The 14,998-nt window shown below is 38.4% G+C and overlaps 1 protein-coding gene across 2 annotated transcripts in view; it reads right to left on the reverse strand.

The window, feature by feature from the left end:
* Positions 1-14,998, reverse strand: part of LOC124545451 (differentially expressed in FDCP 8 homolog A) — an 84,013-nt gene that overhangs the window by 32,869 nt on the left and 36,146 nt on the right. The window lies entirely within an intron of this gene.

Here is a 14,998-nt window from a genome sequence, read left to right on the forward strand (position 1 = left end):
AAGGTGCTTTCAGCTCCTGTAGATCCTGTCTCCCCTGCAGGAAGTATGTAATCTGTCATTACTTGCCCACTTTACTGCAAGTGGTGTTTCAACAATACAGCTAGGCGTCCTGTAGAGGATGAATGGTGACCAGGGAGGACTCAGGGTGTTGTACCGATCCCCCTAACCAACAAGCTAGGGATGCTGTCTTTCAACGGAACTGAAACTGAGCCAATGGGACTCACTTCACCTGTTTTGAGGACACCTGTTTTGTCTGGCATCAAGAGAAGGCAAACACAAAAGAGCAGGGTCTATTAATCACTGGCAGTTCAAACGTATGGCGAATGATGGCACCTGTTAGGGAAATGGCAGCAAGGGTTAGAGAGGCTGAACGAAATGTGTTTTGCTGTCAAGAGAGTAATTCATGAAGCTTTCAATGAATACCATAGCAGACTACTGGCAAATGATCTTTCACAAAACCCAAAGAAATTTTGGTCGTATGTAAAGGCTGTTAACAGCACCAAAGTTTATGTCCAGTCACTAGCAAATGAGACAGGAACTGACACTGAGGGTAGCAAAGCAAAAGCTGAAATGCTTAACTTTGTTTTCGAATTTTCCTTTGCAAAGGAAAGCCTTTAATAATTGCCCCAATTTAATCCTTGTACCACTGAAAAGATGCTTGAAATAAGTATTAGTTTCAGGATGCTGAGAAATAGCTGAAATCTTTAAAACTGAATAAATCTCGAGGGCCCAATGGAATCTCTAACAGATTCTATACTGAATTTGGGGGCAAGTTAGAAAAGTGGCTAACTGTAATCTATCATGGATCCCTCAAACAAAAAACTGTGCCAAGTTCAAGGAAAAAGGCAAAGGTCAACATTGATTTGTTGTCGAATCTTAGAGCATATTTGAGCTCAACCATAATGAAGTATCTCAAACAGAATGACCTCCTCCACGACAACCAGCATGGATTCTGAAAATATTGATCTTCTGAAGCCCAACTCACACTTTTCTCACATAAAATACTGAAAAAATCGGATCAAGACAGTATTTCTCGAGTTCAAAAAGCATTTGACACAGTACCACACCTACACTTATTGTAAAAAGTATGATAATATGGGGTATCAAGTGAAATTTACGACTGGATTGAGGAATTTTTGGTAGCAAGGATGCAGCACGTTATCTCGCATGGAAAGTCATCGTCAGATGCAAAAGTAACTTGGGGTGTGCCCCAGAGAAGTGTGTTGGGACCCTTGCTGCTCATGCTGTATATTAATGACCTTGCAGGCAATATTAACAGCAACCTTTTGGGTTTTTGCAGATGATGCAGTTATCTATAGTGAAGTTCTGTCCTAAAGAAGTTGAGTAATTATTCAGTAAGATCTTGATAAGATTTCAAAGTGGTGCAAAGATCGGCAACTTACTTTAAATGTTCAAAAATGTAAAACTGTGCATTTCACATAACGGAAAAAAAACATAGTATCCTATGGCTATCATATCAATGAGTCACTGCTGGAATTAGCCAATTCATACAAATACCTGGGTGTAACACTTTGTAGGGATATGAAATGAAATGATCATGTCATCTCAGTTATGGGTAAAGCAGGTGGTAGACTTTGGTTTATTGGTAGAATACTGGGGAAGTGCGATCAGTCTATAAAGGAGACTGCTTACAAATCACTTGTGTGACCGTTCTAGAATATGGCTCAAGTGTGTGGGACCTGCACCAAGTAGGACTAACACGGGATATTGAACGAAGGCAGAGAAGGGCAGCACTAATGGTCACAGGTTTGTTTGACCTGTGAGGGAGTGCCACAGGGATACTGAAGAAACTGAACTGGCAGACTCTTTAACATAGCCGTAAACTATCCTGAAAAAATCTAACAAATTTTCAAGAACTGGCTTTAAATGATGAATCTAGGAATATACTACACCCCCTACATATCACTCAAATAGGGATTGTGATGATAGGATTAGAATACTTACAGCACGCACACAGGCATTCAAAGAATCATTCTTCTTGTGCTCGATAAATAAATAGAATGTAAAGAAACCCTAATAATAGATACAAGGGGACATACTCTCTGCCATGCACTTTATGGTGGTTTGCGGAGTGTAGATGTAGAAGTAGAAGATAAGGCTCCATCCTTCTAAGGGGGACTCCATAAACACTATAACAGTTTAGTGTACCAAGTGGAATTTTGTGATCCATACAATCAAAGGCTTTTGAAAACTCGCTAAATATAACAACAGGCTAATTTTTCCTGTCTAGTTCAGGATTTCATTTGTAAGGTTTCCTGTGACTTTCTTGGTCAATGATCCTTTACAAACATCAGACTGGGAGGCAGTTAATAAGTCTTGTAGAATATTCTTGCCATGGGCCACTTAATTGGAAACATTTTAAAAGTCTATAAGTAGGGGAAAATGATATATAATTAGAAGGTATTTAGTTATCTCCAGTTTTATATACATGATTAGTACAGTACATTAAGTCTGCAAGGAAATACGCCCTGTGTCATTGGCTGCTTTCAGAAACAGCTTATGGCTACCCTAGCAACTTTGCATAAGATTTTGAGACTCTCCTAAAAAACACCATCATAGTCACAAGAATTACCACTCTTTAGTAATCTAATGAATTTTTTAATCTCTTCAGAAGTTTTACATCTGAAACTAATATCTGTTGATGGTGTATGCAGTGAGTGTCAAAGTAAATATAACACATCTTTATTTGATTGTTCACTAGTACACATGTTTGCTGCCACTGTAAGGAAGAAATCATTTAATTTGATGGCTATTGATTTCTATTAGTCATTATTTCTGTCACAGCTATTTTCTCAGAATTCAGTTGCATTTGCATTGCAATTTTGTTTTTTGTTCCATCGTCTTTTTTTACGTATGACTGTTTTATGATTTGTGCTTAGTGTATTAGTTTCAACTATTCGATAGAAGACAGTAGGATTTTACAATCCTGTTGGCAACATAGTTTCAGCTTTTCACCACATCTTGTCCCCTGAATGAGGTAGTGTACACTCTTCTTGCTACAAGATACCTTAGTCCCAGGAGACATCCATACCTTGGTCCTACTTTGTTTAATTTTACCATTCTTTGTTTTAGGGCATAACAAGATTCAAAGGTCTATAAGAACATGTTTAAGAAAGAGTTATATGTTTCATCTATACTTCTGCTTTACAGATATTTCCATAGCGTCCTTCTCATGACACCATGATCGAATCATTGTTTACGATTCAATAAAATGGGATTTTTCTTCTTTTTCTTAGCCTAACTCATCATCACATTTTATTATTAACAATTGACCATGATGGTCAGACAAACCATTGACTATTGTTTTTACATCTAAATCACTGAAGGTAGTTGGGTCTGAAAGCAAACTGTCGATGGATATTGCTTGATATCCTTCAGCCCTTTGCAAGAACTTTACTTTGGGTAATTATTCAAAACTGCACACAAAAACTCTAGGTCTCCTTGATCGGAATTATTTGGCACAAAATCAACATTAAAGTCTCTACAAACAATGATTCATCAGTTAAATAAAGAGAGCCTTACTAAAACTGCATCTGGCTGCTTTATAAAGGTTAAGATACTGACAGTACTACTACCAGAATGAGATTTTCACTCTGCAGCAGAGTGTGCGCTGATATGAAACTTCCTGGCAGATTAAAACTGTGTGCCCGACCGAGACTCGAACTCGGTACCTTTGCCTTTCGCGGGCAAGTGCTCTACCAACTGAGCTACCGAAGCACGACTCACGGCCAGTACTCACAGCTTTACTTCTGCCAGTACCTCGTCTCCTACCTTCCAAACTTTACAGAAGCTCTCCTGCGAACCTTGGTAGAGCACTTGCCAGCGAAAGGCAAAGGTACCGAGTTCGAGTCTCGGTCGGGCACACAGTTTTAATCTGCCAGGAAGTTTCATATCAGCGCACACTCCGCTGCAGAGTGAAAATCTCATTCTGGAAACATCCCCTAGGCTGTGGCTAAGCCATGTCTCCGCAATATCCTTTCTTTCAGGAGTGCTAGTTCTGCAAGGTTCGCAGGAGAGCTTCTGTAAAGTTTGGAAGGTAGGAGACGAGGTACTGGCAGAAGTAAAGCTGTGAGTACCGGCCGTGAGTCGTGCTTCGGTAGCTCAGATGGTAGAGCACTTGCCCACGAAAGGCAAAGGTACCGAGTTCGAGTCTCGGTTGGGCACACAGTTTTAATCTGCCAGGAAGTTTCAGTACTACTACCTTTTGTGTTTCCTGATCCACTACTGTGACACAGCATTCAAAGAGCACTTCAACATAATAATCATTGACCTGACTAACATGACATATGCTGTTGTTGTGGTTTTCAGTCCAGAGACTGGTTTGATGCAGCTCTCCATGCTACTCTATCCTGTGCAAGCTTCTTCATCTCTCAGTACCTACTGCAACCTACATCCTTCTGAATCTGTTTAGTGTACTCATCTCTTGGTCTCCCTCTATGATTTTTACCCTCGACGCTACCCTGCAATACTAAATTGGTGATCCCTTGATGCCTCATAATATGCCCTACCAACCGATCCCTTCTTCTAGTCAAGTTGTGCCACAAATTTCTCTTCTCTCCAATTCTATTCAATACCTCCTCATTAGTTATGTGATCTACCCATGTAATCTTCAGCATTCTTCTGTAGCACCACATTTCGAAAGCTTCTATTCTCTTCTTGTCCAAACTATTTATCGTCCATGTTTCGCTTCCATACATGGCTACACTCCATACAAATATTTTCAGAAACGACTTCCTGACACTTAAATCTGTACTCAACGTTAACAAATTTCTCTTCTTCAGAAACGCGTTCCTTGCCATTGCCAGTCTATATTTTATATCCTCTCTACTTCGACCATCATCAGTTATTTTGCTTCCCAAACAGCAAATCTCATTTACTACTTTAAGCTTTTCATTTCCTAATCTAATTCCTGCAGCATCACCCAACTTAATTCGACTACATTCCATTATTCTCATTTTGCTTTTGTTGACGTTCATATTATATCCTCCTTTCAAGACACTGTCCATTCTGTTCAGCTGCTCTTCCAAGTCCTTCGCTGTCTCTGACAGAATTAAAATGTCATCGGTGAACCTCAAAGTTTTTATTTCTTCTCCATGGATTTTAATACCTACTCCAAATTTTTCTTTTGTTTCCTTTACTGCTTGCTCAATATACAGATTGAATAACATTGGGGACAGGCTACAACCCTGTCTCACTCCCTTCGCAACCGCTGCTTCCCTTTCATGCCCCTCAACTCTTATAACTGCCATCTGGTTTCTGTACAAATTGTAAATAGCCTTTCGCTCCCTGTATTTTACCCCTGCCACCTTCAGAATTTGAAAGAGAGTATTCCAGTCAACATTGTCAAAAGCTTTCTCTAAGTCTAAAAATGCTAGAAACGTAGGTTTGCCTTTCCTTAATCTATTTTCTAAGATAAGTCGTAGGCGCAGTATTTTCTCACATATTCCAACATTTCTACGGAATCCAAACTGATCATCCCCAAGGTCGGCTTCTACCAGTTTTTCCATTCGTCTGTAAAGAATTCATGTTAGTATTTTGCAGCAGTGGCTTATTAAACTGATAGTTCGGTAGTTTTCATATCTGTCAACACCTGATTTCTTTGGGATTGGAATTATTACATTCTTCTTGAAGTCTGAGGACATTTCGCCTGTCTCATACATCTTGCTCACCAAATCGTAGAGTTTTGCTAGGCCTGGCTCTCCCAAGGCTGTCAGTAGTTCTAATGGATTGTTGTCTACTCCCAGGGCCTTGTTTCGACTCAGGTCTTTCAGTGCCCTGTCAAACTCTTCACGCAGTATCATATCTCCTATTTCATTTTCATCTACACTCTCTTCCACTTCTATAATATTGTCCTCAAGAACATCGCCCTTGTATAGATCCTCCATATACTTCTTCCACCTTTCTACTTTCCCTTCTTTGATTAGAACTGGGTTTCCATCTGAGCTCTTGATATTCATGCAAGAGGTTCTCTTTTCTGCAAAGGTCTCTCTAATTTTCCTGTAGGCAGTATCTGTCTTAACCCTAGTGATACGTGCCTCTACATCCTTACATTTGTCCTCTAGCCATCCCTGCTTAGCCATTTTGCACTTCCTGTTGATCTCATTTTTGAGACAATTGTATTCCTTTTTGCCTGCTTCATTTACTGCATTTTTATATTTTCTCCTTTTATCAATTAAATTCAATATCTCTTCTGTTACCCAAGGATTTCTATTAGCCCTCGTGTTTTTACCTACTTGATCATCTGCTACTTTCACTATTTCATCTCCCAAAGCTACCCATTCTTCTTCTAATGTATTTCTTTCCCCCATTCTTGTCAATCATTCCCTGACACACTCCCTGACGCACTCCCTGAAGCTCTCTTCAACCTCTGGTTCTTTCAGTTTATCCAGGTCCCATCTCCTCAATTTCCCACTTTTTTGCAGTTTCTTCAGTTTTAATCTACAGTTCATAACCAATAGATTGTGGTCAGAGTCCACATCTGCCCCTGGAAATGTCTTACAATTTAAAATCTGGTTCCTTAATCTCTGTCTTACCATTATATAATTTGACCCCTTCCAGTATCTCCAAGCTTCTGCCATGTATACAACCTTCTTTTATGATTCTTGAACCAAGTGTTAGCTATGATTAAGTTATGCTGTGTGCAAAATTCTACCAGGCAGCTTCCTCTTTCATTTCTTCCCCCAAATCCATATTCCCCTACTACATTTCCTTCTCTCCCTTTTCCTACTATCGAATTCCAGTCACCCATGACTATTAAATTTTTGTCTCCTTTCACTATCTGAATAATTTCTTTTATCTCATCATACATTTCATCAATCTCCTCGTCATCTGCGGAGCTAGTTGCCATATAAACTTGTACTACTGTGGTAGGCATGGGCTTCGTATCTATCTTGGCCACAATAATGTGTTCACTATGCTGTTTGTAGTAGCTTACCCGCATTCCTATTTTTTTCTTCATTGTTAAACATACTCCTGTGCATTACTCCTATTTGATTTTGTATTTATAACCCTGTATTCACCTGACCAGAAGTTTTGTTCCTCCTGCCACCGAACTTCACTAACTCCCACCATATCTAACTTTAACCTATCCATTCCCCTTTTTAAATTTTCTAACCTACCTGCCCGATTAAGGGATCTGACATCCCAAGCTCCGATCAGTAAAATGCCAGTTTTCTTTTTCCTGATAACAACGTCCTCCTGAGTAGTCCAAATGGGAGACTATTTTACCTCCGAAATATTTTACCCAAGAGGACGCCATTATCATTTAACCGTTAAGTAAAGCTGCATGCCCTCAGGAAAAATTATGGCTGTAGTTTCCCCTTTCTTTCAGCCATTCGCAGTACCAGCACAGCAAGGCCGTTTTGGTTAGTGTTACAAGGCCAGATCAGTCAATCATTCAGACTGTTGCCCCTGCAACTACTGAAAAGGCTGCTGCCCCTCTTCAGGAACCACACGTGTCTGTCCTCTCAACAGATACCCCCCCTCCATTGTGGTTGCACCTATGGTACGGCTATCTGTATCGCTGAGGCATGCAAGCCTCCCCACCAACGGCAAGGTCCATGGTTCATGGCAGGGGGGGGGGGGGGATGACTACAATTTTTTGTAGATATAACTTCTTCTTTCCTCTTCCTACAGACGTATGACAAAAACTTGTATTGAAGACACATCTGTTCGTATTCAGTGTGGTGCTCTGAGAAGCACAATATATCTTCCGACATTTCATCTGCCCTCTTATTTTCAGGTATAGACATTGGAAGTTCATTCTTTTCTTTAAGAGGCTTCTTGTGTTTCAAAGGATGATACTAAATGAGTGATCATTCTGATCAACTGCCTTTCCAAGTGCCAGTGTTTTATTTCACTAGTAGTTATTTGATATGAAGCTATATTTATTCTTTAGTCCTATCTGCTCAAAAGAGGCCTAGGAAACACAACTGGAAATCAACGTGGGATAGGATGTATACTGCTTTGTCAGACTGGGTACTTCTCGCAATGAGCCATGTGAGCAGCCTATTCCCAGAAGCATCCAAAATGCAAATCATGTTGCATACGATGCATACAAAGAAGAGACAATGCATTAATCATACCAATGTGTGAATATCAATATTTAATTTCTATTTAACTTCTTTACAGTGTTGATTCAATTAGAGAAGCAGAAAATACAGAATTTCTGAAAAAGACTGTAGAAATTAAGATTTTATGAAAGGCATAGTCACAATCTCTTGCAGAGAATGAATATTACATTTATGATTACAATATTGTCCACAGTCTCCACCAGTGACACACTGAAATTGTTAGTAAACTTTCTCAGGATAGTTTACATCCACCTTCCAGAGTTTTCCAGTTCAGTTCCTTCAATATCACTGTGACAATCACCCATGGATCAAACAAACCTGTGACCATTCGTGCTGCCCTTCTCTGTATATGTTCGCCAGCCCACATTAAGTCTATTTGGCACGAGTCCCACACACTTGAGCGATCTCTAGAAAAAGTGATTTGTAAGCAATCTCCTCCATAGACTGATTGCATTTCCCCAGTATTCTACCAACGAACTGAAGTCTACCACCTGCTTTACCCACGACTGAGCCTATGTGGCCATTCCATTTCTTATCCCTACAAAGTGTGACCTCCTTGGAGATGTGAGTAGTGAAAAAGATGGAATAGAGGAAATCCTGTGATATTAAAGCGAAGGATTTTGTTTTAGTTAAAAGCTACAAGTGCTTGGAGCAAATAACTGACCAAGAAATTCTTTTGTAATTGTTAACCTGACACACCTATAGGTAGCATTGATGGCACATTTGACCACAGAGAAAGCCAAATTGTCTAAAGATGTTCACAATGGAACAGAGTTTCAATTAACTCTGGGCTACAAGGAGTCTTGGGAACAGGTATTGGAAGGATTGTTTTAGCAGGGTGAACTCTGAAAGGAGCAAGTGCTGAGACCAAGAATCAAGTCATTGAACTCGTAAGCCCTGGTTGGGCAGGGGGTGGTTCAGGTAAATCAACTCAGCCTTAGCACAGGCACATAAGTGATACAGATAAGGTGTCAAGGACCTACGGCATGTAATATGTTGGAACAATTTATTTGAACTTGATCGTTGAAAGTGTCCCAACTGGTTGCTGAGGGGTTCCAAAGGGCTACTGAAGATCCTTTACTTTAAGTCACCTCCGTGTATGTGGCTCGTAGTCAGTTAATTGATAATTTTAGGAGGTGGGAGCCAGTAGCAGCTCACCTCCTTGACTCATAGAGTTGGAACATAATGTATCTTTGCATAGGAAAGAAATGAGAGAAATATTTATCCTTAGTGGCACTAATGAAATAGGTACGATTGGAGTTATAATCGTTTTTTTTTTTTTTTGGGCTGAAGAAGGAAGAACTCCCATAATCCCTCCTGTATGATTAACAAACATCACTCCTTCAGGGTGTGGGGACAAGTTCCTTCTGCACTGTTGTTCTGAAATGGGATGTGAGATAATTTACCTATCTCTGTAGCTGTCTTCTTTCACTCTTTTGTTTCAACTTGCATGACCTGTAGCATCCTTTCTTTCCTGGCAGTAAAACAGTCTATCAACTTTCCTGGCAATAAAACAGTCTATCAACCTTCTTATCATCTTCATTTGTGTGCAACAATAATTCTTCTCAGTTTCCATTAATCGCAGGATCCCTGAATTATCGTGATAGGTAATGTTGTTCAGAGTCTTTCAATAGGGTCATTCTTGGACAGATGTTTCTGGAATAGTCAAAACTCCTCGAGAGGATATAATTGAAGGAGATATCAGAGTTATTCAAATTAATGGAACATGTCTTTAGAAAGATCAAAAACCTAAGAAATAACACTTAAAAATAAAGAAAATGAAGGTTTATTTTTTCTCGTCATGTTCTGCAAAAGACCAAAAGTTTCAGAGTTCTACAACATTCATTTAAAACAGAGCATCAGATACTGCATCAAAGAGATAGATATGTACTTTGGTGCCTAAAAAAACAATAAAAGGTAAATCAAGTTGTTTGGTTTAAGAACCACAGTGGTAGGATACTTACCTGATTGAGAACATAAGCAAGTATTATAATAATTATATTTAAAAGATGTTAAAAGAACAATAAAAATATTTGCTTTCAAAAGTAGATGATAATGATATAATTGAAATATAATTATTATAAGACTACAATGAGAACTTGATATAATGAGCTGAATGTGGTACATCCAAGAAGTAAGCATCTTTAAATTTGGTATGCAATGCTACACTTTCCGGTCACATTACTGTGACCACCCGTTAAAAGCCTGAATAACCACCTTTAACAGTGCGGACCACTGTGAGATATATAGGAAGGGAGTCAATGAGGTTCTGGGAGGTACCGACAGGGATGTAGAACCATGGCAACTCCAATGCTTTGGCCAGCTGTGCTAGGCATATCAAATGAAGATCCATGGCATATACATCCTGATCAAGGTATTCCCACAGATTCTCAATTGGGTTTAAATCCAGGGAGTAAGGTAAACTCATTCTGGCACTCTTCAAACCATGCACACACACTGCGAGCTGTGTGACACATTGCACTGCACTGCACTGCACTGCACTAGATGCCATTGTGCTGAGGAAAGACACACTGCATGCAGGGGTGGACATGGTCCCCAAAGAATATAAGCGTATTTGTATTGATCCACTGTGCCTTCCAGAATGACTATATCACCCAAGGCAATGCCAAAAAATCATTCCACAGACCACACTGCTCCCTCTTCTGACCTGGATCCTTTCGACAATTGTTGCAAGAGTTTTCCTTCAGGTCCAAAGGTACATAAAACATGATTCATCTGAAAAGTCCACCTGTCACCACTCACTGGGTGTCCAGTTGCCTTATTGGCATTGTAAATTCCAGCCTTTGTCACTAATGAACGGCAGTCAGCATGGGTGCATGAACCATGCACCAGCTGCAGCAGCCCATTTGCTGCAATGTTTGCTGAAGGGTCACTGAGGAGACACTGTTGGTAGCCCCTTGGCTTGTGTGGGTAATCAGTTGCCCAACAGTTGCACGCCTATAGCCCTTGCGTATCTCCAAAGACATCATTCATACCTGTCATTTATGGCTCATAGTGCACTAAAATTGCCTCAGTGCAGGTTTTGGATAGTCCCATTTTGGCATGCACATCATAGTTTAACCACAGTGGCATGCAAACAGTATATACAAACTTAGCCATTTCAGAAATGTTTTCACACGTGGCCCAAAGGCCAATGATCATGCCCTTCTGGATATCAGATAAATTACTGTGTTTCCACATTATGATGACAGCTGCATTGTTCCGTGTGTCCTCACAACATGCTTTATACACCCTAAACTGCCAGTGCTGCTACCTGCTGTCTGTGTGTGCTTATTGCACACTGATGTCAAACACAGGTAGTAACTGGACCATGTAGTTTCCATGCATAAATGATACAAGCAAGACTTATATGTTTATAGGGGTGGCATATTTGGGGGAACTGAATTCAAACAAAAAAGATCTACACGAAATCTTTACAAAACATAAAAAGAGTAAAATTAAATATTGTCCTGGGTTGCTTATAAACACATCATTTTCTGCTGAGGTACAGAAGACTGTGTTTGAAGTCTGTGTTCACTAAAACACTTCCATCTGAATACTTTTTAAGGCTCTTCCAAGATAATGTAGCCATTTGCACCCAATGACAGCAGCCACACTTGTTATCCCCAGCAGTTAGGTAACCACAGTTGGCAACTGCTGTATGTCATACAGAAGAGGGTCTCTGAAGACTCACCAAGAAGTAACACTTGGATAGTTAAGACATGGAGCGTAAAACTGATTCGTATCTTTGAAGTGCCTCTTATTCTGACAGTTTGATCTGTGGTTTGTGTTGTGGATGGATACGTAAAAGTCTGAAAGTCTGATATATTAATATTTGCACTGACAATAAAGCAGTTCTTCATAACAGTTGCTATCCTGTATTAAGAAAAGAATACAAAGGAATCATAAATTTTACAGGCAGCTGTTTCTGATGGAGCTAGGCTTCTAAGACTGCACTAAGATGGATGCATATGAGACTTCTACACAAAATGTGGGAGATTGACTAAAATTTTATATTATTATAACATGACAATCAGGAACCAAGAGGTTAAAAGAATGCACATGAACAACAACTGCTGCTAACTACTTAAAATTTAACATCACTCATAAACTTCCCTACCAAGGTTGCACAAAATACAGTAGAACACCTATGTTTGATATGCTTTTGTACAATTACAATTTAATACTGGAAACTTCTGGGTGACAATCAATGTGTGCTTTTTCTCATTTTTTTAAGGTGAAATGCCAACACATGCCTACCATTTAGTAGAGGTAAAAAGAATGCACATAAACTACAACTGCTGCCAGCTACTTAAAATTTAACATCCCTCATAAATTTCCCTACTATAATTGCTCAAAACAGAACACTTGGGATAGATAATGTCTTTGTACAACTACAATTTAATACTGGAAACTTCTGGGAGAAAATCATTGTATGCGTTTTCTTTTCTGTTTCCTTTTTTTTTTTTTTTTAAGGTGAAGTTAGGCAAACAAATGCCTACTATTTAGTGCTTAGCTTGTAAGATGATGGCCTGTAGTCTGACACCTCACATAATGCCGCCCCGTGTAATGTTCAAAACAGTGATGCTACGTTTAAAGTTAATGAAAAGAAACAGGAAAATGGAGAAAGTGTAAAAATGGTTGTTCAAATAACTAATGAAGTGTCATACAAGGAAAGCATCAGAGAAACCTTGTATTATGGCAGGTATCAGCACATCCTAAGAAAGAAGAATAGGCACCCAAAATTTAGCCAGAATAAGCAATTATCCAAAAGTACTTTTGTATGGCAAACAGTCCTGTTACATATTCCAAAAATTTGTACAAATATCTCTGGTGTATGCATGTTTTGTCTGAAATTAGACGCTCAACTGATAAAATAATATTAACATTTTAAGTAATTACTTTTTAAAAAAATAGATGAAGAAATGTGTTCTAGTAGTTCAGAAGGGAAAGGCGTACACTGAAAAATCAGTATGAAGCAAATTTAGTAAAACTAAATACTATCTCACATTTGGGTCATACATTTGTTGACAGGAGAGGTCTGAAGTTGTGAAAGCATCTCACAATCCATGATTGGCAACTCAACTGGCAACAGTGTTACTCATAAAAAACAAGGCACCAGGTTTGCAACACCGCCCAGTATACAGTTTTAATTCGAATAAGAATAATTACTTACTGGAAGTCAAAAATATTGAGTAAGGAAAGTGTCGAAAACTCTATTTCACGGTTAAGATTACACAAGACAAATTCACATAATACCAAAAGATTTTTTAAAAAGTAATAAAATATTAGTGAAACTAAAAAAATCAGGAGTTAATGCATCACCTCAAGAAAATTGGAAAGACAGATTTTACTGTAACATTATACTTCTACACAAGTTAGAGTGAGATGGGATTGTGGACAGGGCATTGCAGTGGTTCAAATCTTATTTGTCAGAAAGAAAAGAGAGAGTTATTCTAAATTCAAATGGAAAAAAAATCATTCTCAGACTGGAAAAAGATTTGTACAGGGGTCCCACAGGGCTCAATTTTAGGGCCTTATCTTTTTCTGCTGTACATAAATGGTTTACCTTTAAGCATTGATGTTCACTCCATTTTATTTGCAAATGACGCCTCAGTCTTCATTGAAAATGACAATTTAGAACAAATTCATGGTACTGCAGAAATTATAATGGGAAACTTAGAATTATGGTTTCACCATAATGGATTAAAACTCAATGTCACAAAAACACAATTAGTGCAGTTCAGTGCTAAAACATCAGCATCTCCCACAAAAATAGTGCATGATGATCAGGAAATGACTGAAGCAAATTATGTAAAATTTCTACGTCTAAATCTTGACAAAAATTTAAGTTGGAAGGCACACGTAGACTACTTAGCAACCAAGCTAAATATCCTAGCTTACGCGATGAATGTCTTATTTGATTCCACCCTTATGGATATCAGGAAGACAGTCTACCACAGCCACTTTGAGACTATAATTTGATGCGGAATAATTTTCTGGAGGAACTCAACAAACAGCCTGAGATTACTCTCTTCAAAAGAGAATCATAAGAAACATGTGTTTAGTCCAAAAAAGAGCATCATATCAGCCATTATTTAAAAAATTAAGACTACATTTACAAAATTTTTATTTTCATATATAAAAATCAAAACTCACTTGACAATTTTCGTTTCAACCACAATTACAGTACTTGTCACAGACACAGTTTCAAACTTCCCTCTCATAACTTAAAACTTCAGCTCAAATACCATTGTACAAGGGATTAAAAATTTACTATAAATTAAATAACACATATCTGTTAAATATGGAGTTTGTCCCATTAAAAAGATCATTATTCAATACACTAGTGGAAAAATGTTGTTATTCAACTGAAGAATTCATGCAGGACAGTTTGGCCATTTGAAAAGAAAAGAAACATAAAAAAATATGTATTGTATAATAAGTTGTTAATATATTGTATAAATTGTATTGCAAGCTGCAAAATGACCATAAGTGTTATATATGTTCTTGTTAATTGTTCATGTCTAAAAATTCAGAAATACCTGCTTAAATATGGTAATTATTACAATCTTATTTTTTAAAAGTAATCTGACGTGTCTCCAGTACAAAAATCTTTGATTTGTAACTGTACGTTGTGAGACGAATAAACTTCATTCTACTCTTTCTTTTAACACACGCTTTTTGGCACTACATCTGGCAAAATGGAGATAAAACAATTTTTCAATGTGTTACGTCTCAGCAGCATTTTGTTCTAACTCAACAGTTTTTGGCCAAATATGGTGAAGGACAGAAAGTATGATTATATCACTCACAGCCTTTGCTGAGAGGGAACTCCATGTTACGAGGATGAATATATGACAGCCTTTCATAAATTTTTCCTGAATTAACTCTTTAAAATTCCC

This window comes from Schistocerca americana, chromosome 1, assembly GCF_021461395.2.
Source record: "Schistocerca americana isolate TAMUIC-IGC-003095 chromosome 1, iqSchAmer2.1, whole genome shotgun sequence".
Lineage (NCBI taxonomy): Eukaryota > Metazoa > Arthropoda > Insecta > Orthoptera > Acrididae > Schistocerca > Schistocerca americana.